Source organism: Pectinophora gossypiella, chromosome 4, assembly GCF_024362695.1.
Source record: "Pectinophora gossypiella chromosome 4, ilPecGoss1.1, whole genome shotgun sequence".
NCBI classification, from domain to species: Eukaryota; Metazoa; Arthropoda; class Insecta; order Lepidoptera; family Gelechiidae; genus Pectinophora; species Pectinophora gossypiella.
The window spans coordinates 11,283,061-11,306,763 of NC_065407.1; the positions used below are offsets into that span (position 1 = coordinate 11,283,061).

Here is a 23,703-nt window from a genome sequence, read left to right on the forward strand (position 1 = left end):
ACCCCAATTGACAACATTTCAAATTTTTAAGCCGTGGTTTTTTTTGTGCTATTTCGAAAGTACTTGTTTAAATAGAAGACACGTATTTTTTCTTTTCAAGATTTTTCCACTAGAAGTTACAAAAAATATTTTTTGAAAATTGGATTCTGCCATTGATAGAATGAAGGCAGTATAATGTAATGTACCTTTGCATGCGTATTTAAAACAAGTCGCATAAACAAAGTGTCATGTTATGTATGACATTTACTTTTTTTATAATTTTTATGTAGATCTGAACTTATTATGCCTTCCTCTTCTGACCTCGTGGATTTTTTAATATATTTCTATTATTACTGAATTAAAAAATCTGAAAAAATATGTTTTGTGTAAATCATAGAAATATCTCGAAATGGTTTTCGATTTAAGGCACCTTAGTAAAAATAAAATGTTGTCAATTGGGAATATAGTTGGAAGCTTATGTTGCTTTACAAACTGAGGTATCTGTAATTTTCTGCTAAAATAATTTGTGTCTTATAGACAATAGCAAAAGGTGCAAATCAGATTCGCCAAAAATTTCAGATAAGTACGTCAGTTAGGGATGTCAGCGACAATCACCATCACCAGCCCATTAACGTCCCCACTGCTGGAGCACGGGCATTCCCTATGGTCAGCGACAATATGTTACTTTGAAACGCGACAATTGGGTCGTATACTAGGATCAAGAAAAAATATGAAATACTGATTACTAAATAAAGACAGATCTGAAACTTAACGAAAAATATTTTCTTTTTCCTATTTAATTTATTTATGAATTTTAATCAAGAAAAATGTAATAATAAGTCCGACATTTTATCACGATTTTCTATGACGTCACAGTGTGCGTTTTCATACAAATTCCATAGTAATTTCGTGTTTTGACGTTTAGTAAAAAGTAACTGATTTGACTAGTTGGAAACTAGCCTATTGGGAGCATGTTAGTATGTTATGTTATTTGTTACTAAATAGTCAAAGTCAATGTTATGTTATGAATTTGTCAATACAGCAAGCTTGTTAACATTTACATACAATGCTATTTTACGTAATAGACTTCGATTCGAAACGCAATGACATGTTTTATTTTATTAAATAATAGTGCTTATTATTAATTGTTTTGTCCGTTGTGTGCAATAAAGAATAGATATTTATTATTATTACTATTAATTCTGACACGGAATGTAACAGGGTCTCTGTCCCTCAATACGACTTAAAAAATTATTTTTTTTTACATTAAATCTGCATTTATAATATCAAGTAGACCTTTTTGCCCACAAATAAGGCGTCATATTGACAGTGCAGTGATAAGACTTAATATAGGTAATAATTATGTACATATAAGATATACCTAGAGACATGATGTCTTGCTAGATGACAAAACAGAGTCGATACAAACGAGAGAAGAATGGAATAAAGTGTGAAAGTGTATTTAATTTAATTTATTAATTCCGAATACTACGCAAGTTAACATTAAAAAAAAGGATGTACTTATTTAAATAATCTGTTTAATATATGCTCACGTTTATGCTGTACGCGTTATTTTATATCATACAACACTTCCTCATGAATTGCGTAGTTAGTGCCTCATACTAACGTGAGTAGAACCCAAATCAAAGTCTAAGCGTCACAGGTTAGGATGTTATTAGCATTCGGCTTATTATAAAAAATATAAACACGTAGTCCATGATAATTTAACAGGTGCTAACTAGCCAAACAAATATTCGTAAAGTAACACCATTTTGCAAAGTTATTTATAAATAAATACAGTAAAACATATTTTACTATACTGGATAAATATACCGAGGGCAGAATCACTAGACAACTTGTAGCCGTAACTGTTATCAAAATCCTTATTCATAATAATTTATTTGCCAGAAAGAGTTAGATCACTACTTGACAGTTTCTTATGTGGTAGAAAAACAAGACAAAAGAAAAGGATAATTGATTATATGGATATATTCCATTAAATTCAAATATACTTTATTGAAGTAAAATAATAATAGAAGTATACATGTTAGGATGGAAGTAAATGGATTTTTGCTTACCCCGGTGGGAAATAGGCGCGTCAGTTTATGTATGTATGTGTAAAAGTAAATAGTTACAAAAGAGACATAATTATATACCTCTATATTAAGCGTCTATAATAAATATTTATTGGAGCTTTGCCCGAATTCGGGTGAAGAGATCTAAAAATCGTTAGTAGTCTAAAATTGTTGTCATACGATATGGTGTCATTTTCCTAATGGGTCAAATCACCTACGTCGGTCACGTTGGACTTGACGTAGGTTAACCCTTTTTCAGCGACATGTCCAAAAAGATAAGTTGGTACATTCTGGTCAATGATTTAACTTCAGTCCCACACTGATTATGGCTTGGACCAAATGACGTGGCCTGTTAGTTACTTTTGTGTAAACTCAAGGTTGATAAAAATGTGACAAGATACGGAAACAACAGCCACTGTTTCCACTAAACTACTACAATCGGAAACTTTAGCCGAGGTCGCCATGTCCAATTAAGTGAATTAACTACTCATCTCGCCTCAATCACTGACTCATCAACATCTGCTGTCTCGTTTAAGGATTTGAAAGGCGTTGTTATTTATACATTTTCGGATTATATCAGAACATGTTGCAAATCGTTCGTATTGCATGTTATTTTTTTTTATTTTTTTTTTTTGTTATGGCAATGGGTCGCTAAGGAATACGACCATTCTGCCAGTGTCGAAGTGATCAGAAAACAAACTGAAAAAATTTGACAGGTTGAATAATTTTAAACTGTAGGTAGAAAGATAAACCTCGAGTTAACCTGCAACAAGACAAAACAGGACGTCACAAAACGTTTATCACAGTTTAATATTGTATTTACATATATATTTACAAATTAGTCTAATTAGAGGGGAGTTAGTGTACAAGAGGAGGGATTTAACATTTATAGGTTTGGGTATTTCAGGAGGGAGAATATCGTAAAGAGAGACTGGTCTAAGAGAGCAGTTGAACAGAACATGGTCAGTCGTTCCGTCTTCGATGCCGCATTCACAAATAGACGAGTCCCGGATTCGGAGTTTATTTAGGTGAACAGGGGTACAAGAGTGACCCAATCGGAGCCTGCAGATTACCGAAGTGGACCGTTTATCACCTTGTCGGTATCGATAGAACCAGGGTCTCGTGGGAATGTCCGGCTGAATGTCGCTGTAATATTTCCCTTTAAGCTGCTTTGATCGAGACCAAAGAGCCAACCAATCTCTGCCAAGATCCACACCAGCCGAGGAGCACAGATCATGCGAATAGATAATAAAGTGGTCAAGACAGCCTATTCTAATCGCATCTTTGGCCATAGTGTCTGCCAATTCATTGCCTTGTATACCCGCATGTCCCGGAATCCAGACTAAAATTACATTAAAACCCTGCGTGTCACACTCGTAGAGAAATTCCCTGATATTAAGTATCACGGGAAAGTTGCGGGAGGAAAAGGGGTTGGAGCTAATAGCTTGAAGGCAGCTGAGGGAGTCGGAAAATACTATGGCTCTGGAGATCTTGTGAGAAAGAATGTATTTTACTGCCTCGTAAATGGCAACAGCCTCACCAGTAAAAACTGAGGAGTGGGAGGGAAGTTTATAATTTAATAAAATTTGGAACTTAGGAAGCCACACTGCAGCACCGACCTCCCCATCAGTGGTAAGCTTGGAGGCGTCTGTGAAGAGAAGAAGGTAGTCACTCCATTGGGAATTTACGAGACTTAAGAAGACGGCGTTGGCTCCCGGGGTGTCCTTATGGATACCAAGGTTAAAAATTATATTGGGGTCAAATAAGAGGGCCTGAAATGAAGTTGAGAAAATTGGGGATATACGCTTCTGAAAACATGAGTGGGGGAGTGAAGAGAATTTGCGGAAACTTTTTATCAAGCAAGGGAATTCTTTGTGGTACCAATATTTATTGCCAGGGATGATGTTATTTAAGGAAGTTAATTTATCTAATAAAGGATGAGAACTGTTTTGAATTAGTTTGAATACATATCTGTCTGAGAGGTATTTTCGCCGTAAAGTAAGAGGGGGATCTAAAGCTTCGACCTGACGGGCATTAGTAGGGGACGATTTCATCGCGCCCAGGATGATCCTGAGACACTTGAATTGAATCTTGTCCAATTTACCTAGGGCCACTCTACTACAAGGTTCCAACACGAAAGACCCGTAGTCATGTTATTTCTAATTAGTATAGCCCAAAAAAGAATTCAAAAACGTAATACACAGACATAGTTGTGAACTTACAACCTTAGGACCTTACTTTCCTCGGTCGATATGTATAGCAAATGTCTGGCGAGACGTTTATAACTTGAGAACTGCTTTAGGATTCAGGTCATGTTAGATTTAGAAAGTCTTCACATGCAGAGGTTTAGTGCGGGAAAGGGAAAAATGACCACTTAACCCTACCGTTAGGGATGATGAAGTAACAAAAGGTGGAATGGAACGTGACGTTATTTAAAACTTCCTGGAACGTGTTTTCATACAAATCCCGGTTTTTTAACTATAGGGCGTCCACAAACCTAATTGTGTCTATGTATTACATTTAGTAGCTTTAATGTCTAGGTTCTATTCTAGGTACTTAGGATTGTTCGGAAAATTGTTATTGCCGACTATGTTGGCACATGTCAATAGTCTAAAACAAAACGAAGGCCTTCGTTATGATTTCTGAGAAACGGGTTGGCTGCTTGCTCAGTATCGCCGCACCAACCCGCAGTACCATATCGTTTATTAATTATTCATTCCCTACACCCCTTCTGGTTGATGAGACGAGGCCGTCAATTAGTGGTAGGATATTAATTTGTAGACCGTTTATGTGTGCAAACACAACAGAATAGTTATTTGTCTATTTCAAAGAATCATTTTAAGTACGTACATGAATACTTTTACCCTCATAAGTAAGTAAATGTGTACTATTTTTGATAAGGACACAAAAAATATTGTTACAACAAAAAATATATATGTTACGTGGATACTAAACCGTCGCTGATGCGTAGCCCTAACCGTCCGTTTTGCGTATAAAGTGGGGTCACGATGTGACAGCCTTTCACCTGTCCAGATAGATGTTCAGTTCAGCCTAAAAATTACGACCACAACGCACAACACAGAGCAAGTTTAAAAAAAGGTTTTCATTTTTCATTCTGCTGTTTGAAACCGACATCATATAATCCCTACAGAGATGAACAGAATGCTGAACCGCCAGTCATGAGATAAATAAAGCAGTCACTTTTGGGTTTTGTATGTCAAAATGAATATGATCCACTTAATGCTCCACAAAATATAACATAGGTACCTAGGTGTGTTTAAAAAATATTTGTTAAATAGGAATAGGATATTTACTTAACCCACTCTCTCATTAAAGTCTAAAGCAATAAAAACCTAATCAGGGTTTTACTTTAATTTTATGTGCGGGCTGCATTACTCGATAGCAATTTAACCGGTAATGGCGTGGTCCTTATCTCCACAAGCGAACCCCATAACGGCTGTTACTTTTTTCAAAGCATGACGCTCTTTATCCTTGACAAAGCATTGTAAATCTTACGCAACACGTCCTAGAAGTGACATTGCTCTTGTTACACATTCACCGATCCGTTACATCGTCACGCTTCGTGTATTCACTATGCTTATGCCACACTATAGATATACTATAGTTACATATAACGTACTATACCGTCAACAGTGTTCTTGTTATGCCTATTTGGATGTATAAATTCTTTACCAACTTCATAAAAATGCGTCGCAACAGCAACTTGTCGCAAGTGATCTACAATCCAATTATTCTTGCATACAGCTCGATAATTAGTCGCTAATTAGGTCTATTGTACTAAAGCATAAATATCCCATGCATTTCTTAAGACCGACACCAAAAATCGCGAATTATGCAATGACTGTGGCGCGAATTGCGTCGGTGGCGATAGCGTGAGTCAAACTCTTGCGCCGAGTTGCATTTAACGGTTGCATTGTGTATTTGTGTACTATTGTTTTGGAGGCAGTCAGCCAGACTCTCATTTTTTTATATATTGTGATATTAAAGAGAGGATGATATTATATAGTTTATATAGAGTTTCTAGATATTACTTTAACACTATAAAAATGTTGTTTCAATTTAAAAAATAACCTATTTTCGTACTACATTTTCTTTTTCCTGTACCTATATCTACCTACATATCTTGATCAACTTTATCAAATGTAAATGCATGTTTGAAAAACATGTGATAAATCTTGTATTTGGTTTTGTTATCAAACACCCGAAGCAGTTTCAACCATGAAACTGTGCTTATAAATTTGTATTTTCAATGTTACGGTCGCATTATCGTTATAAATTCACAAAATTGATAGTTTTAAAAGTTTTGCAAATAGGATTAAAAGCAGACATAAAGGCCAAGAGGCCGTTGACGTGGTTGAATGAATTGTAGGAACAAAACCACGGCCAAGCAATGTCACGGACTCGATCGGAATTGATTTGATAATGGCAACCGGTCTGCCGAGGACTGACCTTCCATCTACAAAAACCAAACTGGACGTTATTGGTAAACAAGTTGCTAATGACATCATTATTAATATTTTGAATTTAAATGTATATTTTAAGAAAGTGTTCTACCTATAAGTAGGAAGGTACTTATATCTATTCTAAGCAAAGATCTACTACTGATAATGAAGATTAACATAGATATAATTGCCCTTCGTGTTACATGTTCTTTAGTAAATAAATACCTACTAATACACTCAGCTATTGGTATATATAGTGTAAACAAGACATCGATTTCCATCAAATCTCAATAGTGGTAATTGTGCTAATAGTGCTGATGTTTTCTTAACTTTTTGTCAAGGTCGTCATGCTCAATCAATGAAAACACAATCGTTCCGACATTGGGTATTGGTAGGTACCTATATCTGGGTTTCATAAAACACGTTTTTTACCAAGTAAACGCTGAGTGAGTTTTTTAGTAAAACGGAACGTTTTACATTCATTATCGGCCAGTGTCGTTACAAAGTCATTAAAAAGTAATCAAAATGTGCGTTTAACTTGATAGGTATGTACCTAATTTGTGTCAGTTTTGTTAAAAGATTAGTACTTAATTCTATTCATGTTGTACTAGATTTTATTATAAGTTCAAGGTTCTATGGTCTACGCTATGAAATCAATACCGGACGATATAGTACTGTAACGAACAAAACAGTTAATATACCAACCATAACCCAGCATAAGATCGCTCTCCCGTATATCAGTAACAAACCTGACTCTCCAGCTGATAATAATATTATCAGTGATAACAACTCCTCGCCGGAGATCTTACTCATAGATAACATCTTCATATGGTGCACTCAACTATACGATTTAAATAACACAGTTGACACTACCTGAGACGCACTTTCTTCCTCCGTTTGAGTTTGAGCGTTGGACATTTTTTGAATATGGAGAACGTAACATTGTCAAGGAATCCCATGGTGAGAATATCACAGATTTATCACAGTTGTAGTTCGGTTATGATGACAGGTGCGCGGCGGAGGCGGTTCGTGCCGTGACTAAGCGGTTAGTGCGGCAGGCAGCGGCTGGGGCTGGCCACTGGGCTGCCCGGCCGGCTGCACGCTCGCCGTGGCCCGCATGCCGCACGCCGCGCCGGCTGCACCGCGATGCACTCCAATGCACGTGCCGCGCGCGCTACTACACATCTCATTACGTGCCGCACTGCTTCTTAGCTCGTCTAGGAAGTGATCTCGCGCTCTCAATACCGAATAACTAACTACTCGGATCGTTCGCAACTCACATGAGCTCAGCGTGCGCCCACGCACCTCAACTGAATAAAGCAACGGGCAATGATTTAAATGTCAATGAATGAACATTTTTATTGTTTGTTACTGACAATGGCGTCTGGCTTGATTTTAAATCATCACATGTCGTAATTTTTAAGCTACCGTCATCTTGCGAATGAATGTTTAATGTTACTTGTGATAATACGACATTGTAATTTTAACTGATATTGATACTTAATACATGTATGTCGTTTAATTTTGTTGGTGTAACTTTTACGGACCCTCATGATCGAGACATAGTTACGTAGTTTTATCGCAAATTATGTCGCTGGTATAACGATACTGGGTTGATTTGATGGCACTGCGCATACAACCATGTCACCAGACAAGACACAACTACGTTATTGTTGTTCCCAATATAATCTAAGTACCTAAACATACTTATTCACGCGACTAAATTCATGACGCAATTAAATACTTAACGGGCATTTTTTTGTCGAACCACTCAGCTCCGTTTATTCGTTTTGTAATCAAAACAACACTTTTATTTACTTAATTGTATAACGATTTTATTTTTTCCGGTTTTTACTCAATACAGGAATGTACGCCCGTGATCCCTAAATGGGGTGAGCAGCACCGCAATTAACCAAAAGACACTCGCAGGCACTTTTTATGCCCACTCACATAATATTTGCATTTCATGAGAGTATGGCGGATGGAGATGTTAGGGCTACTATCACCCAACATTGTTTAACTTTGTCGACCGATTCTATCAATCAAAGGTGCAAGAGAACTGACCTACTAATAGGAGATATTTGGATGCGGATGAGGTTTGAACGTTGGCCTCACGATCCTGAGGTCCCGGGTTCAAATCCCGGTGGGGACATATCATAAAAATCACTTTGTGATCCCTAGTTTGGTTAGGACATTATAGGCTGATCACCTGATTGTCCGAAAGTAAGATAATCCGTGCCTCGCAAGGTACGTTAAGCTGTTGGTCCTGGTTACTACTTACTGATGTAAGTAAGTAGTTGTTACATGAGCCATGTCAGCGGCCTTTGGCAGCTCAATAGTCAGCCCTGACACCAGGGTTGATAGGGTTGATAATCCACCTTACAAACCACACGATAGAAGAAGAAGAAGACTAGTCAGCTGAGGCATAATGATGCAGGCTTCACTTTGAATATTTAACAGTCTACACTAATACAATATTATACTTATAAAGTGGTAAAGTAGGTCTGTAGTGAATAATCTCTGGAACTATTGAATCGATTGTAAAAATTCTTACACCAGTAGAAGACTACATTATTCCTATAATTGAAATCCACACGGATAAAGTTGCAGGCTAAAAGCTACTATTCTTTCTTTCTTCCTTTCATCAGTCAAATAAATCGATAGCTGTGTCGCTCAATCTTTAAACTTATCTTTATAAGAAAGATTTCTTAATAATTTGAAATATAAGAATTACTGTAAAAAAATACCTACAGTTTTTTTTAACAGACATTTCTCCGAAAAGTACTGTAATTTATACCAAAAGCACCCTGTTAGTCTATTCCGCGAGAAGATTTAACAGGTTGGATTTTTTACAGAAGCGACTTCCATTGAGTAAAGTCCAACCTAAAAGGGTTTTCGTTAATTAAACAGTATTCAGCCACTGCATGCTTGAGATTTTTTTCTAAGCCATATCTCCACTAACACACTATGAGGTGAGGTAGTGTTTATACAAACTGCATACATTTTGTTGGTGCCGCGACTGTGATTGCGCCATCATAGTGTCCTAGTGAGATAGGAAGCATGGAAACCCCTATGAAATTATACTGTAAATTAACTCCCAAAACTGTATTCAACTTTTTTCTGGTAGGTGATTTCACATCTGCATTTTAAAGTCGGTAATCCAATGGCAATGGTAACATTGTAAGATATGTCTGTCCCATATAGTTACATACTGTATGGTTATTCTACCCAGCTATATGTATATCGCTGAATGTATAATTTACTAATTAACTCAAGCCAAACCTCGAAAAGTTCAAAACAAATTCTACAGGATCCTATGTGTAAACTGAAGTTGGAATTACTTTGCAATGTAAGGTTAATTCTATTAGAGAACCTACTTGGATACAGCGTAAGTACATATTTAGTTAACAGACTATTGATTTTATGACAAGACATGTATTTATTTTTCGCTACTATGTACGTACATGTACATTAAATGCAATTTATTATGGTACTTTGATACTATCAGGTCTACAAAATTTGTATTAAAAGTTGTCACAATTTATTAAAGTAGCTCCAGGATTATCTCCTGATGTCCTTAGTGTTATGAACTTACCATTATACGTAGTAACATAATTATTCATCAATGTTGACCATTAAGACGGCCACTAATAATTATATTACGTACAAAGTATACATAGTTGGTGTTACTAGGTCAAGTACCAAGTACCTACATTCCTAACGTAGGTGCTTTAGGTATTCAGAGTCGGAGAAGTAAGGACGGAATTGAGTTCATATCACCTTGTTAAATTAATATGGATTATTGAAAAATAAACTTATAGACAAATAATAATATTCATTTTAATATGCAAACCCTTGCGAAGTAGACATCCTGATCGAAACAAGTTACTAAAGCTAAGCTTAAGATAAATTATTTCCAACTTTTAATAGGCGCTTCGCAACAAAAATGTAATATGTATTAACTTGAAGTTGAGTAAAGATTTAATCCTAAATGTTTTATTGTACTAACAAGGTTTATTCTCAGATATTAAATATTTGTACTGGATCTGAGTTATGGTACACCTATAGTCTAAGCATGAAAACATAAATAAGGCTTGACTTTAGGTATGAAATTTTGCGCATGGGAGTTCAATATGTCAACCCTTCTTCTCTAACATATTAACTTTATTTGCCATTGTTTTTTGATTGTGTATCTATTCATGGTCACTGAACTCCTTATATTCCTTATCTTAAGCTACAACTAAGTACCAAAAGTGACTCTAAAATCTTCTGACTAAGTACTTGAGGCTCTGCCCTCCACAATTTGGAATTATGGGCTTTGGTTTATGTTTGTACGTATTACATGTAATATCTGCCTATAGCTACACAAGGCTACACTATCTACATACAGGTTGATCATAGGCTTCATCACTATTTTACTGGATATTCCTTACGGCTGCAGTCTCCGCAAAATTCGAACTAAAATTCTGTACCGTCGGTGAAAAGTAATACAACTCGAGTTGTATCACTTTTGAGTTATTAGCACACACTTCATGTTCAAAAAATTCTCTTTCTTTCTGTCTAATTCTCGTAACTGTAGCTATTATAAATACGGAGATAATTTTTGTGTCTAGTGATATAAGTACTGTTTGTGAAGGATTCATGCTGTTATAACACGTGTAACATAATTCATCTTAACTTGCATTAAAGTGAAATGAAGATTTTCACTAAATATTTTGGTGTAAGTAAATGCAACTCAACATATATTAAAATACACGCAATCCTTGAATTCTCACAGTCCGTGTTTAATGATATAATTTTAGTTGTAACATCAAACACCAAATTTATTTTTTCGTGAAAAGTAATATAAATTAATATATATCAAAATATTTCAGAAAATACGATCTTAGATATCAATAACGTGTCGTGTATAATGATACATACAAGTTCGATTCCATGCGCCACCAGTGTGTATCCTAGGGTGACCTCCGCATAAACCTGTCTATGGGAAGACATTTTGTCTAGAACCACAGCAAACCATATCTGATCCGCTTTGCGAATGGGTATAGGTTAAGTTAGTACTTCAGACCAAACCGTGTTCTCTTTCTGCTATAACCACCTTGTAGTACTTAATTACAGTACCTCAATAAGTCGTGGGTCCTGATCATGGCGTCGTTATCACCATGGCAGGGTTAGTCAAGAGGTATTTGAGATTTGTCATAACTGTCGTTAGTCTCCTTCCCTTAGCTGGAAGCATAGCTGTTTTACATAGTTTTCTTGATTACATGCAGGTTAAGCGGTGGCAGATTGAACGCTGCCTTCATTGCTAAGGAGGTTGTAGACGTGAAATAATGGCTCCAAATATTATCGAGATCCAATTAATATGCAAGCCATTCAATACACGCTGGTTAGATCTTTTATGCAAGCGCCGGTAGTGGTATTTTTGAACCTACACAGCCATAGATGACAGCTCGGCATCGGCAGCATCGGGATCTGCCACATCTTCTCAAGAGAAGATTACCAGTTTCTCAAACACGTTGAATTATAAATTTTTTATAAAGGGAATAACTGCTCTGAACTCTTGAGCACCACAAGTAATATTTGTTTTCTGTATTTTGATTACATAAGAGAGAATTACGCACAGGACTGTGAAAAATGGAAAGAGGAAGGGGAGGCCTTTGCCCAGCAGTGGGATCTTGTAGGATAGATTAGATTAGAATAAATAATTGGCAACACTACGGGCACAACCCCTTAATTAAACCAGGTCACAAAGTTTGTAAAAATCCCAGGAGGTATTTGAGCTTCTGAAAGGAGTTAGTTGGCTTACATAGTCAATAAAAGCACGCATAATGGACCACTTGTGTTTATGCGGAAAACTGAGCCCATTAAAATAACATTACATATGGGACATTCGAGTATTCATTGAGTCAAGTCAGAGGCCTATGGCGGCTCAGTTATAACCCTGACACCAGGGTTGATGGGGTTGGTAATTCACCTCACAATCCACACGATAGAAGAAGAAGAAGAAGATGGGACATTTGCCCATACATGTTGTGCCGACCCCACCTAGAGTGAGATAAGGGCAGGAGGATGATGATGATATAGTGGGAAGTTTGCCCACTTCACAATAGTGGTCCATACGCGAGGATACGCGGAAAGTCCCTCACGTGTGCTTACGTGTAGAGTTTTGCGGAAACGAGCTCATTTAGCTTAACCATAACAGACCATGGTCCATGGTGGTCATGGTCATGGTCTGAGGATAGCCCTGTGTAACCTATAGGTTTGGAGGTGAACCAATGATCTTCATTTTCACTACCTATTCTCATCGTCAACATTGATTCGACTCCGTTTATCGTTCTGTCAATGTTGCGGGCTACCATTAGACCGGGAATTTTGATAATTCGAAATATCGAATTTTACTTTACTTTAGGGGATTTTGATTGTGGAATGAGTTGTGATCTTTTAAATAGTTTCAGCAAGAAAGAAGTAACACTTACCGGTTTGTGTGATTTTGGTTTAAAAGTACGTAGGTACATCACCTTTATCTCCAGGCCATACTGCCAGGCTAGCCCGAAACATTCCTAATGACTAGTCTTAATATGATTCCTCTTACCTTCATTTGTTAGGGGTGGAAATATTATCATAATTGAATTTGTAAGATTTTGACAGCAAAAATGAACCAAAAGTGGTTTTGATTAGGGGCGTAGTGTAGTGGACAAAATGTGTTTGTAGTGGGCAGCAGTGGTGGTTTTGACCGGTTATTTATGAGTTTTGAGAGTAAAATCATAACAAAAATATCTTATTATCGTCACCTTACACTATATATACGTGTACCATCTTTATATGTATTTATTATTAGAAATTCGTAAAAACATGTATCATTTTACACAATAAAACCGAAAAAATAAGTCATGTTAAACCACTTGACACAAATTCGTTATAGTTTATCGTTTGTGTCAATTGATATAAGTTACGTTTCTTTACTTTTTAAAGAAAATAAATAGAATTTTGCCTTTCTACAACATTATGAAATAAACTTTCTTCCAAGACATTTTGTTTTTTGTAGAATAAGACTGTAAAATTTAATAATTGAAATATGATATATCAACGATGACTTTTTTATAGTTATGTGTGTAAAAAGGTACAAGTAGACTTGTATCAATTTACACAATATAAAAGTTGGTGTCAACTGATACATGTAATTTATTTTGATCCTCTACCATTTCTGTTTAGGTTCTAAATATAACTAAATATTAGAAAAGAAACCTTCCATCATCACCTATCGACACATCTAACTTCTGTTCCATTATTCCTTATAAGTCGCGAGCTAGAATATTTTTAACTTTAAACTCGATTTTCTCAAAACTTGAATTTTGGACTTGTATTACTTTTCACCGACGGTACAGAATTGGGTTAAGTTTGTGTGCACCCGAATGGGCACCAATTTATTTTATTTAATTTTTATGAATAATATTAATTTTATTTTATTTATTAAGACATTGATAATTTTAATTTTATTTGATTTTATATAATTTAATTTAATTTTAATTTTAATAATGGAATCAAAATTGAGTCGTTGCGAGTTTTTGGTGACAATTATTTTCCTTTTTTAGAGCAACTTCAAGTATAGTGACGTCAGCGGGGGTACTCCCCGAGAGGAGTGAAAATATTCAAATTCTGAATTCTGCAACCAGAGACTTTTGGTAGCGCACTGGCAAACAAAACGGTTGTTAACGCGATTAGGTATTACAAAACTTATCAACGAAGCATCTTCAAATTTTTCAACCTATAAACATAGTCCTTTTTTAATATTTTATGAGTAAGTAATTAAACGATGAGTCGCTCTGGAATTGTGTCACAGGCAGGCATATCATAATCTTTTGGGACACGACATGCCATCTTGGTGAAAGGATTTACCAGATAAAGTTGATGAAAGATGTTTCTATTTTTTTTCTCATATTTAGTAGTTTATAGTTTCTAGAGCTTTATAGTGGCTCGATCCTGACCTACTAAATAGCCTAAAAACATTGCGACCCACTTATTGCATACCTATTTAATGAATAAAATGGTTACAGCTGCACATTACGTAGGTACCTCATACTACCGCATTATACAAGTTATGAAAATGATTAGAGTAGCCAAGTCAAGCGTCCATTTTCAGGGTCTCTAAGGGCCATATCTCACTAGGATACTATGGTGGCTCCGCCACAGTCCCGCCACAAACAAAATGTACTTACGAGTATGCAGTATGAGGTAGAGTTTGAACACCTTGGAGTTCTGGAGTGAGATATGATATAGTCCTTAACACTTAAAGACCCTGAAAATGGAGACGCCTGACATGGATACTCTAAACGTTGTTTAACGGTCGTTTTAAAACGTTTATTGCCCCGATTTATTATCTACGCAATTTTGTTTGTCTTTGGACTTGTGTGTTCTAACTTTAGCATCTCAACTTAGAGACTTCCCGCATTTCCGACCAAACAGCTCTAGAAGCGGCGCACTTGTGAGATATATTTTATTTCATTAAAATTACCCTAGTACTTACAAGAGTCGACACTCTACTTATTCGTAAATGGTGCTGAGAACAAACATTTCTTACCTGCAAGAGGAAAAAAAGACTTGATAAGTAAACAATACAGGTGAGTTAACATGGACGTGACGTGACAGGATATGACCCGCCACTTCACAGGCTTCTTGTCACTGATCAGATAATACTAGATTACAATCACATCAATAATATCCATAGGTGTGGATAGACCGCTTTTGCTTATTTTTGTGTTTGTTTTTAAATTAAAACAGGCGCCTTCTGGGCGATGTTAGGCCTCGTCAATGCATTCGAGCAAGTCTGGGACCAAGAGCAAACCCATCAAAGGTAAAAAAAATACTAACTAGGTATAAAGTTCAATACGTATTTTACCGAGTTATTTTCTGCCTATATTCTGTTCTACCCGCGCTAATGTCTACCTATAATAAAGGGTGTGAGTTTGTGCCTATATTTATATGATTTGTTGACAGTCCTAATAAGCTACGTAAGCAATATTCGACGAAGTCGACTTCTATGACCGTAACATAATCTCACTTTCCTAATTGGAATAATAAAGATATATATCCATTTGATCATGAACTGAGTACCCATTCTTCACAGAGATTTTTTGTTCTTCTTAAAATATAATACTTAACTATGATAGGTTAGGCAATACGGCTAACCTATCATGTTGGTCTATGAAAGCTCGCTCAAGCGTCTGTACTTTTCTTAGTTGATCTTGCGATGGGTGTACCTCTGATTGTTCCAATTAAAAATAAAGTTGTGAGCTTACATTTGTTACGAATTTACGATAGATTCTATGTTTATTTTGGCCCAGATATGAGCATAGAGTAATTAATGATCAGATAATGTCTCTGCGAAGAATAACAACGGGTCAAGTTTTCTCGATCATCAATTTATGGGCTATTTTTACCTACCTTAGTATATAGGTCAGGTCAATAATCAGTCCCTTCTTGAAAGAGAGTTTTCTTGTTATATTTAGAAAAGCTTAATAAAAATGACTTCATCTGATGATATAACATACTTAACTCCATTACTAAATTTACAGCAGATTTAAATCTAAGCGAACAGTAAATATAATCATATTGAGTTGATGGTAGTGTAATTTGTGAAATGTCCACGTAACTAATGTTACAAATAGAATAGTTTTACTTTTTGGAGTCAGCATTTTTGTTCATGACGTATTTAAAAAAACAAGTTTAAGTATGTAGTAAGTCAACGTACGGTAACGTATGTGGAATAAGGACTCGAAGAGCGAACAATACAATAAACAACGAAAAATGATCGTAAAATGAATTGAACATCACTATCTTCAAACCTCAGCTTCAGAACAAGAAGCATCAGCACAATTATGAGGTGTGTCCTATGATATTAATCATTCTGAAACTTCGGATCAAGTTAAATAACCCAAGTCATTATGTATGGAAGCGTCATTGCCCCTTGACATTTCAAACTTGCCCATCTCAAATCAACAGCTTGTATTAAAAGTAAATTACACCTAATTAAATATTTCAAAGCGATGTCAAGTTCTGAACAACAGAATTATAAACAAGGTAATTTGATCAAATTAAATCTGAATTTCCTCAAAAACAAACCCTGGAAACAGTTCTTTTAAAAAAAAAGAATAGCCGAACTGACAATTTATATTTTATGGGCTGAGTGTTCGGTTAGAGCTTTATAATTTGTTTTTACCCACGTTTCTGTGTGTATTACATACTTATGTGACATTTATCTTTTTCTGTTCTACATGGTACCCACTTGAATACCTACGTGAAGAGAATGCTAATTCTATGTATTAAACGAAATAATAATAAGTCGAGTTGCGCCTAGCGCTGTTTATGCGCGTGTTAGATTTAAGTCCGACACGACCGACAGAGGGATTGCGTCCTCTAACATGATGGACTAATGTTATGGGCGATAGGCTGATCCCTTATCACCATAAGGTTCATCATATCCATCTTAGGACTTCGTATCAACAGTGGCTGCAAGTTGTCTTTGATTACTTGTGGCTCTGCCCACCCCATTTGGGATTACGGGCGTGAGTTTATGTATGTATGTAATAAGTCGAAAGTACTATTTTTGTTTTTAGCACAGGCAGACCACAATAAAAATAAAATGAATAATTTACCGTTAAATACAGAAAAATATTAGAGCCTAAATTCAGAACGCGGCAAAATTGTCCATTTACTAGTATGAAAAAGGGCCGAGGGTCGCGATGAGATTAATTTTACCTAATTACAACGGTTAAGTGTGCTTTATGAGATAAAGTGTCTTAAGAAATTTTGATTACTCTTTTGCGAGAAATAAAAATTCAAAGCACGTTTTGAAAATTTTAAATCCTTACAAAGTGTTGAAATGTTAAGTTGAACAGCGTTAATAGTTCAAGGGTCTAAGTTTTTGTTGCAAACAAAATTTTATAAAATCGCAGTTTCAATAATAGTAGTAGGTACCTACTTATACAGGTACTTGATTTTCTTTTTGCAATACAACTTACCTAAAGCTAACATCTATTTGTAAAGCCAGCCTGAGGCGTTTTCGTTGAATCTAATTTAATTTTCTACCTATCGCACAGAAATAACATTAATACAATTTCAAAATACACGTTTTAATACCCTTGGCATTTTGTAAGCTTTGTTACAGGTTCACTTAAAATGCACAACCTTTTTCGGTTACTATTGTTCAGCACTATTGAACTGTGCTCTAGTGAATTCAGAGAAAAATGAAAAACACTTCAATAAAACAAAAGTGCCGCTTTTCATTAAACGACTTTTTGATTTCGGCGTTACATACCGATACACAATGACTTTTAATATCCATTAAATTGCAATTGTTCAAAACTAGTGGAGCAATTTAAAATGTAAGTTGGAAGTTGACGACCCCGGGGGATTGCAGAAATTGCAGCTCATCGTTACTTAATGTGTCCACAATGCGGAAGATGGCCGCCGCCCGCGCCCGCGATTCCCAAACCGCAACTAGCTCTCCCTAGTGAATAGATCCATCTATTCTATTCTATCTATTGTAGCCTCAGCGCTTTTAGAATGAGTGAAAAATTGCAAAATTGCTCTGTCATATTTGGCCGATTATAACACGAGTCAATAACAGCCCCAGACGTTTTAAACAGAGATTTTCGAATTACCCACAATACTTTCGCCACGAATCACGACTCGAAGCAAACGTTAAAAAGTTATAGACTATAAAACGGTCACGAGCCGTAAAATCAGGTCGAGTGGAACGCTTAATAAAACAACATATAATTTACTTAGCTTGCCAAGATGAAAACTCATGATACTATGTCACTACGAAAACTTATTTACTTACCTACTTTGTTTGATTTGAGGTTCAATTTAAATATACGGATTTATACCTAGAATGTACTTTTACCAACTTATTGTAGGCAGGTTATATTAGAAAATTCGAATAACAATTGAATAAGTACATGCTGTTAACAGCTTTTGTTATCTATCATAATGGGCTGATATTTACTTTCCTTTGTATTCAATAAAAGTTTTCAAAAGAATTCATAAAAGAAACGATGGATACGAAAAAAATATATGTAAGTATACAATGAAAATCTCCGTAGGATTACATTCAATTCAATGATATTTCACAAATTGTTTTCAAGCAACACGTATTTCGCGAATTAAATTATTTATGTTTATTAATCATATAAGTGATAAGTTTCCAGTGGGTAGGAAATTCAGTGAAACGTGAAAATTATTTAAGAGGCGCTTGAGCGACAGGTAATAATTTATGCACGGCTGAATGACGCAGAGGCGGGCCACGGCTTATACAGAATATTATAGTAGGCTTTAGGAAGAAAGCTCACTTCCAGCTATCTAGCTCAAACATTAACTAGCAGTAAGTACTCATGTATAAAATGCTAATCGAACAAGACGAACCAACATAGGCATCTATACTCAACTATGGAATACCTAATGCATGATAATTAGATAGATAGAGGAGTAGAGTGGCGAGCTATTAGCTCTTTTGGTATTGTGTCTGCCTACGGAAAGATACAGAGTTCAGTTCCCGGGTGGGCAAACATTATTTCTAAACATCTTGTTACCTAGATGAAGAGGAAATACCCAATATTAATTTAAAATATGCACAGTATTTAGGTATTAGCGGCTCTATTCAAAACAAAAAAAAACTAAAAACAAAACTGCTTATCTTATCAAGAATATTGTGTTAATATTAAGCACAGAGGGATACAGGGAATTGTAGTGAGGTTATTTTATTTTTGTAATTAGAACCCACGTAGCCCAATAGTATACCTAAAGCCTAAACATTGCTTTAGTTGTAATAAGTTAATAATAATAAGACGTTTTTATTTTCAGCAATGAACGATGTTGAACGTACTTATGAAAATTAATAATTAAATTAGTCCAAGTTCAAATTATGGAATTTTATTTGATACAAATTACACAAAACAAATAAACTGAATGGGAAATGAGTTGCAACATATTATTAAGTGGGTAGCTACCCAATTAAAAATCCTATTTGGCACAATTTGCGGATTCATTAAAATTGTATGTAGTTTGCAACTTTTTAACGCAATATTTATCCCGTTGTTGGAAATTCTGCGTGAAGTCGTGAGGAATAATCAATAACTTCATCACTAATTTAAGAGCCACATTCTTGTCGGTGTAGCATTCTTAACTATCAAAGGCCAATTCTTTCACTTCCTTATAAGATACAACGTTCATCGAATCTTCTCTTTACTGTTCCGTAGGCTCTTCTTGGCCTTCCCCTTCCTCTCTAATCAATACAAATAAAATCATTCAATCATTCTTTTTCCGGATCTATTGCCATTTCAGTCTTTATTATTTTCAACCCAACTAGGACAGAAAGAAAATTCATATTCCTCATACAAAAGTAACGTCCTACCAAACGAAATATACCCTAGCAGATAAATGCGCTGTGCGCACACGTTTCGTGAGCTTTTTTCTTCGTAGTCATATCACGCTTTGAAAAGCAGCGCACAGACGCTCCAAAGGATTTTTGTGAGCTACTTGCTTTGAAGTAATTGAATTGAATTGGACTTTGAGTTCAACCCACACAAGCTGACTTCAATGCTCACTTATGAATACTTAACGTTCAGGTTGGAGCTTGATGCAAAATTCGGTCGATAGCGGCCCGGCCCTGATTGGCGGTACAATTTAATTTCCAATCAAGCGGGAGTAGATTTCAGCGCCCGCTCGCTATCGCTTTGATGAAGTGCCACAACACACTACGGCTCTCACACGCAAAGGAATCGCTCAACAATGAACTTCTCGAGAATTTCCAAAATATCAGCCACTAAATTCCTTAACATATTCTACGCTCTCAACATTAGTACGAAATTCCAATTAATTTATCATTAATTTCAATTAAAACGTTCACACATTGTATGTTCAGATTCAAATGCTGACTTCGCTTCAATTCATTCATTATTAAAACATGCTTGAAGTAAAAGGGGGCTTTAGAATAATGTATACCGTAGAACAAAATAAGACGACTTTGTTTTCGTAACACAGTTTCGGCATAAATAAAGCGTCACCTTCGTAACAAAATTTTCATACTTTTAAAATGTAAATGTCTCAAGCTTTGATTTTAACTTCACAGACGTTTTGTTTCGCATTAATAAAAATGCAAAATTCTCAAGAGATAACGCTCTCAATGCTTTTATAAAACGAGTAAAACTTGTTTAAAAGTCTTTACTGTAAGTATTTCCTCCTGTAATCCTAGTTTTTCACCGAGTAAAATGGATAAAACACAAATAGAAGCATCAGCAAGTCAATGAACAAATCTATTTAAACAAGGGCGTGCTAGAACAAAGATCTTCCGTGGCTTTTGTATAATAAACTGTACGTAAACTGGGGTTATCTTTAGTCAAAAGTTCCTTGATTCGGAGTTTTGTACTCTATTATTGTTTGTATTTTAACTCCAAAGTTCATTAAAAGTAGCTGTGTACTCATCCAGTAAAACGAAGTTAAGCCCCACAGAACTAGAACATTATAAGAAGTACCAACATTAAGCTCTATAAATTCGTTCGAATAAGCAAGTGTTAGGATTATTTCTGTTCTCATTTTCTCTCACAAGTATACGATTGTAGCTGCACTAACAATTGATATGTCAGGCGTTTCTGATAAAGTTTATTGCTTACTAGGGAGACGCAGTGAAACCTAGAAACGACTGCATTGAGCGCATTGTGCTTGTACAAAATGCAATTACTATTTGTAGGTTCTATAATGGAATTGTTTTAACGAAACGATCCAGTATCGATTGCTGTTTTTACGAGATAGGTTTCTTCTAAGCTTATTTAAGGAATTTCAATTCCTTTATTATTTCAAAAAAACGTATAGGTTTCAGGTTCGATTATAACAATTAAATAGAGAAGTACATTTACTGTCATGATAAAAAATATAATCATAAAATATTTTCTTTTAAGGGAAGGGATACATTTATTTAAGAGTTAACATTGTATTGTTTTTGTATAAGTATAGCAGGGTATATAATAAGGTGTAAGATTACGCTAGCGGTATGAAATTACGGTACCGATTTCGGGAAGATAATCTCAAATACGTATTTATGACGTTCACAAGTCATAATTGGCGATAGTCCAGATATACAGTGTTTGGATGTGTTCGGCTATTATTAAACCTAATATTGAATGTAAAGAGCGAATTTTACGACAGTTGTACTTCCAATGGGAACTCCCATACCGAAACTGGAGTTTGTTTATTAGTAGCGACATTATCGCTTCGTCATTTGCGTCATAAGTTTTTGGGTCAGATTTGCATGTCAACCGTTTTTACATCACTCCCTTAATCCCTGCGGTTTTTCTTATTGTTTCGTGTGGGTTGTGAACTGATCAACTCTGTGGTCAGGGTTACTATTGAGCTGCGATAGACAACGTAACGATCACGGTAGTCAAATGGCATTAACTTGACCGCACAAACAGAGAGCGCTGAGACCTGTTTTCACGTACTTAGGCCTATTCATCCCCGCGATCCGTCCGCTTGTCAAGTTCACACAAAATATTCTAGGTAAGTACTTCAGATTGCCAATACTACTTACACTGCTTACGTCGCTTAACACTGCCCTGCTAATGTTATCGCTTACTTAAACATGATTTTATCGTTACGTTTTCCGCAACTGAACCCTAGTAAATGGTCCGTAAACACAATCTGCGTTGAGTTTGGTTCAGATAATAATAGGATAATCGCAAAGCTAAATTCCAACAGATTCGAATAATTCCACGTCCCGCAGGATTGTTCTATTTCCAATTATTAGAACATGTATGTGGTAGTCGGTATTGTACCAATTTGGAACACGATCTGCAACCACAAAGCATCTAATATCTACGTGACGCACTTCCGTTAGTTATCTACACGTGATAGATACAGGTGCGGTACATCTCAGCCTCCCCCGAGTAAACCCCTACTTGCGCATTTATGATTCGATATTAGCCGTAATACCAGTAGATACATCTTACATACACTTTACTAAATTAGGTAACGTTAATAACAACACGTGTAATGGTAAATTAAAAGGTTTTGTGGAGATTCAGGAATAAACATATAGGTACTTAAATGTTGGGTAAGTAACTTGTTTTTATTTTACTTGTTATGACACTGCTGTACTGACAATACTTAAAGTAGCAGCAAATACTTTATAATAATTATGATTTTGAAATGTTATCTTAATAAAGGGATTAGAACTGAAGGCTGTTTGTGTTATAACATCAATGTGTAATAAGAAGATTATAATATCTGTCAGTGTCAATCAATCAACGCCATACCTGGATTTGTGGTTGTGCATACAGAGTGCCAACAATGTGCCAACTGGTAATTGGGTAGTTTCCTAGGTCAAAGATAAATCATGAAATTATGATTACTAAATAAAGACAGATCAAAAGGCGACAAAAAAAATTGACTTTGTCTATTTAACTTATTTATGAATTTTAATAAAGAAAAATATAATAATTAGTGCGACATTTTGTCACGTTTTTTATGACGTCTCAGGTTGCTTTTCGTACAAATTCCATAGTGATTTCGTGTTTTAACGTTTAGTAACAAGTAATAGATTTGACTAGCTAGAAACTACCTTATTGTAAGGTCCAAAGTAATTATGTCAAACAGATATTTTTTCAATTTATTGCGCCTGCGGTTACTTGACCTTAACAAACAGTCCAAAGAAAAGTTACGTATAGTCTAGTTAGACATAATAAAAGCGTGACAGAGAGCGCGAATAGGAAGAGAGAGAGAGAGAGAGAGAGAGAGAAAATGTTTATTCAAGGAAATAGGTTACACGCCTCATTCACATTAACAAGCGCAAATTAAACTTTATAAAGCAGGAAAATTAAACTTTAAAAACGCGCAAACATATCATTCACGGTTCGGAAGCGATTCAATATATGAATCCCACACGAGTTTCCGCGTCCAGTGTTATTACGGGGCAAAAATAAACCAAGTTAAACTCTCGCCTGTTAACATAATTATGGGGCTTGTTTTTTTACATCACGAATATATTGTTTGAAGTCATAAGCAGCACACCCCGAATAATTATTATTATTATGACGTCGAAATACATGCGGCGCGTAATACCATGGCCGCGAATGTGATTCAATCCGACAACACATGTGTAACACATTTAATTCCGCGAGTATTTATACTTTCTA

At 35.7% G+C, this 23,703-nt stretch overlaps 1 protein-coding gene and 1 long non-coding RNA gene across 2 annotated transcripts in view; one reads left to right on the top strand and one right to left on the bottom strand.

Annotated features, from left to right (window-relative positions):
- LOC126366447 (eye-specific diacylglycerol kinase) overlaps nucleotides 1–23,703 on the bottom strand; it is a 120,328-nt gene that overhangs the window by 49,498 nt on the left and 47,127 nt on the right. The window lies entirely within an intron of this gene.
- Nucleotides 6,760–8,039, top strand: LOC126366108 (uncharacterized). Its single transcript, XR_007566310.1, has 2 exons — nucleotides 6,760–7,062; nucleotides 7,527–8,039. It is a non-coding gene; the product is annotated as an uncharacterized LOC126366108 (long non-coding RNA).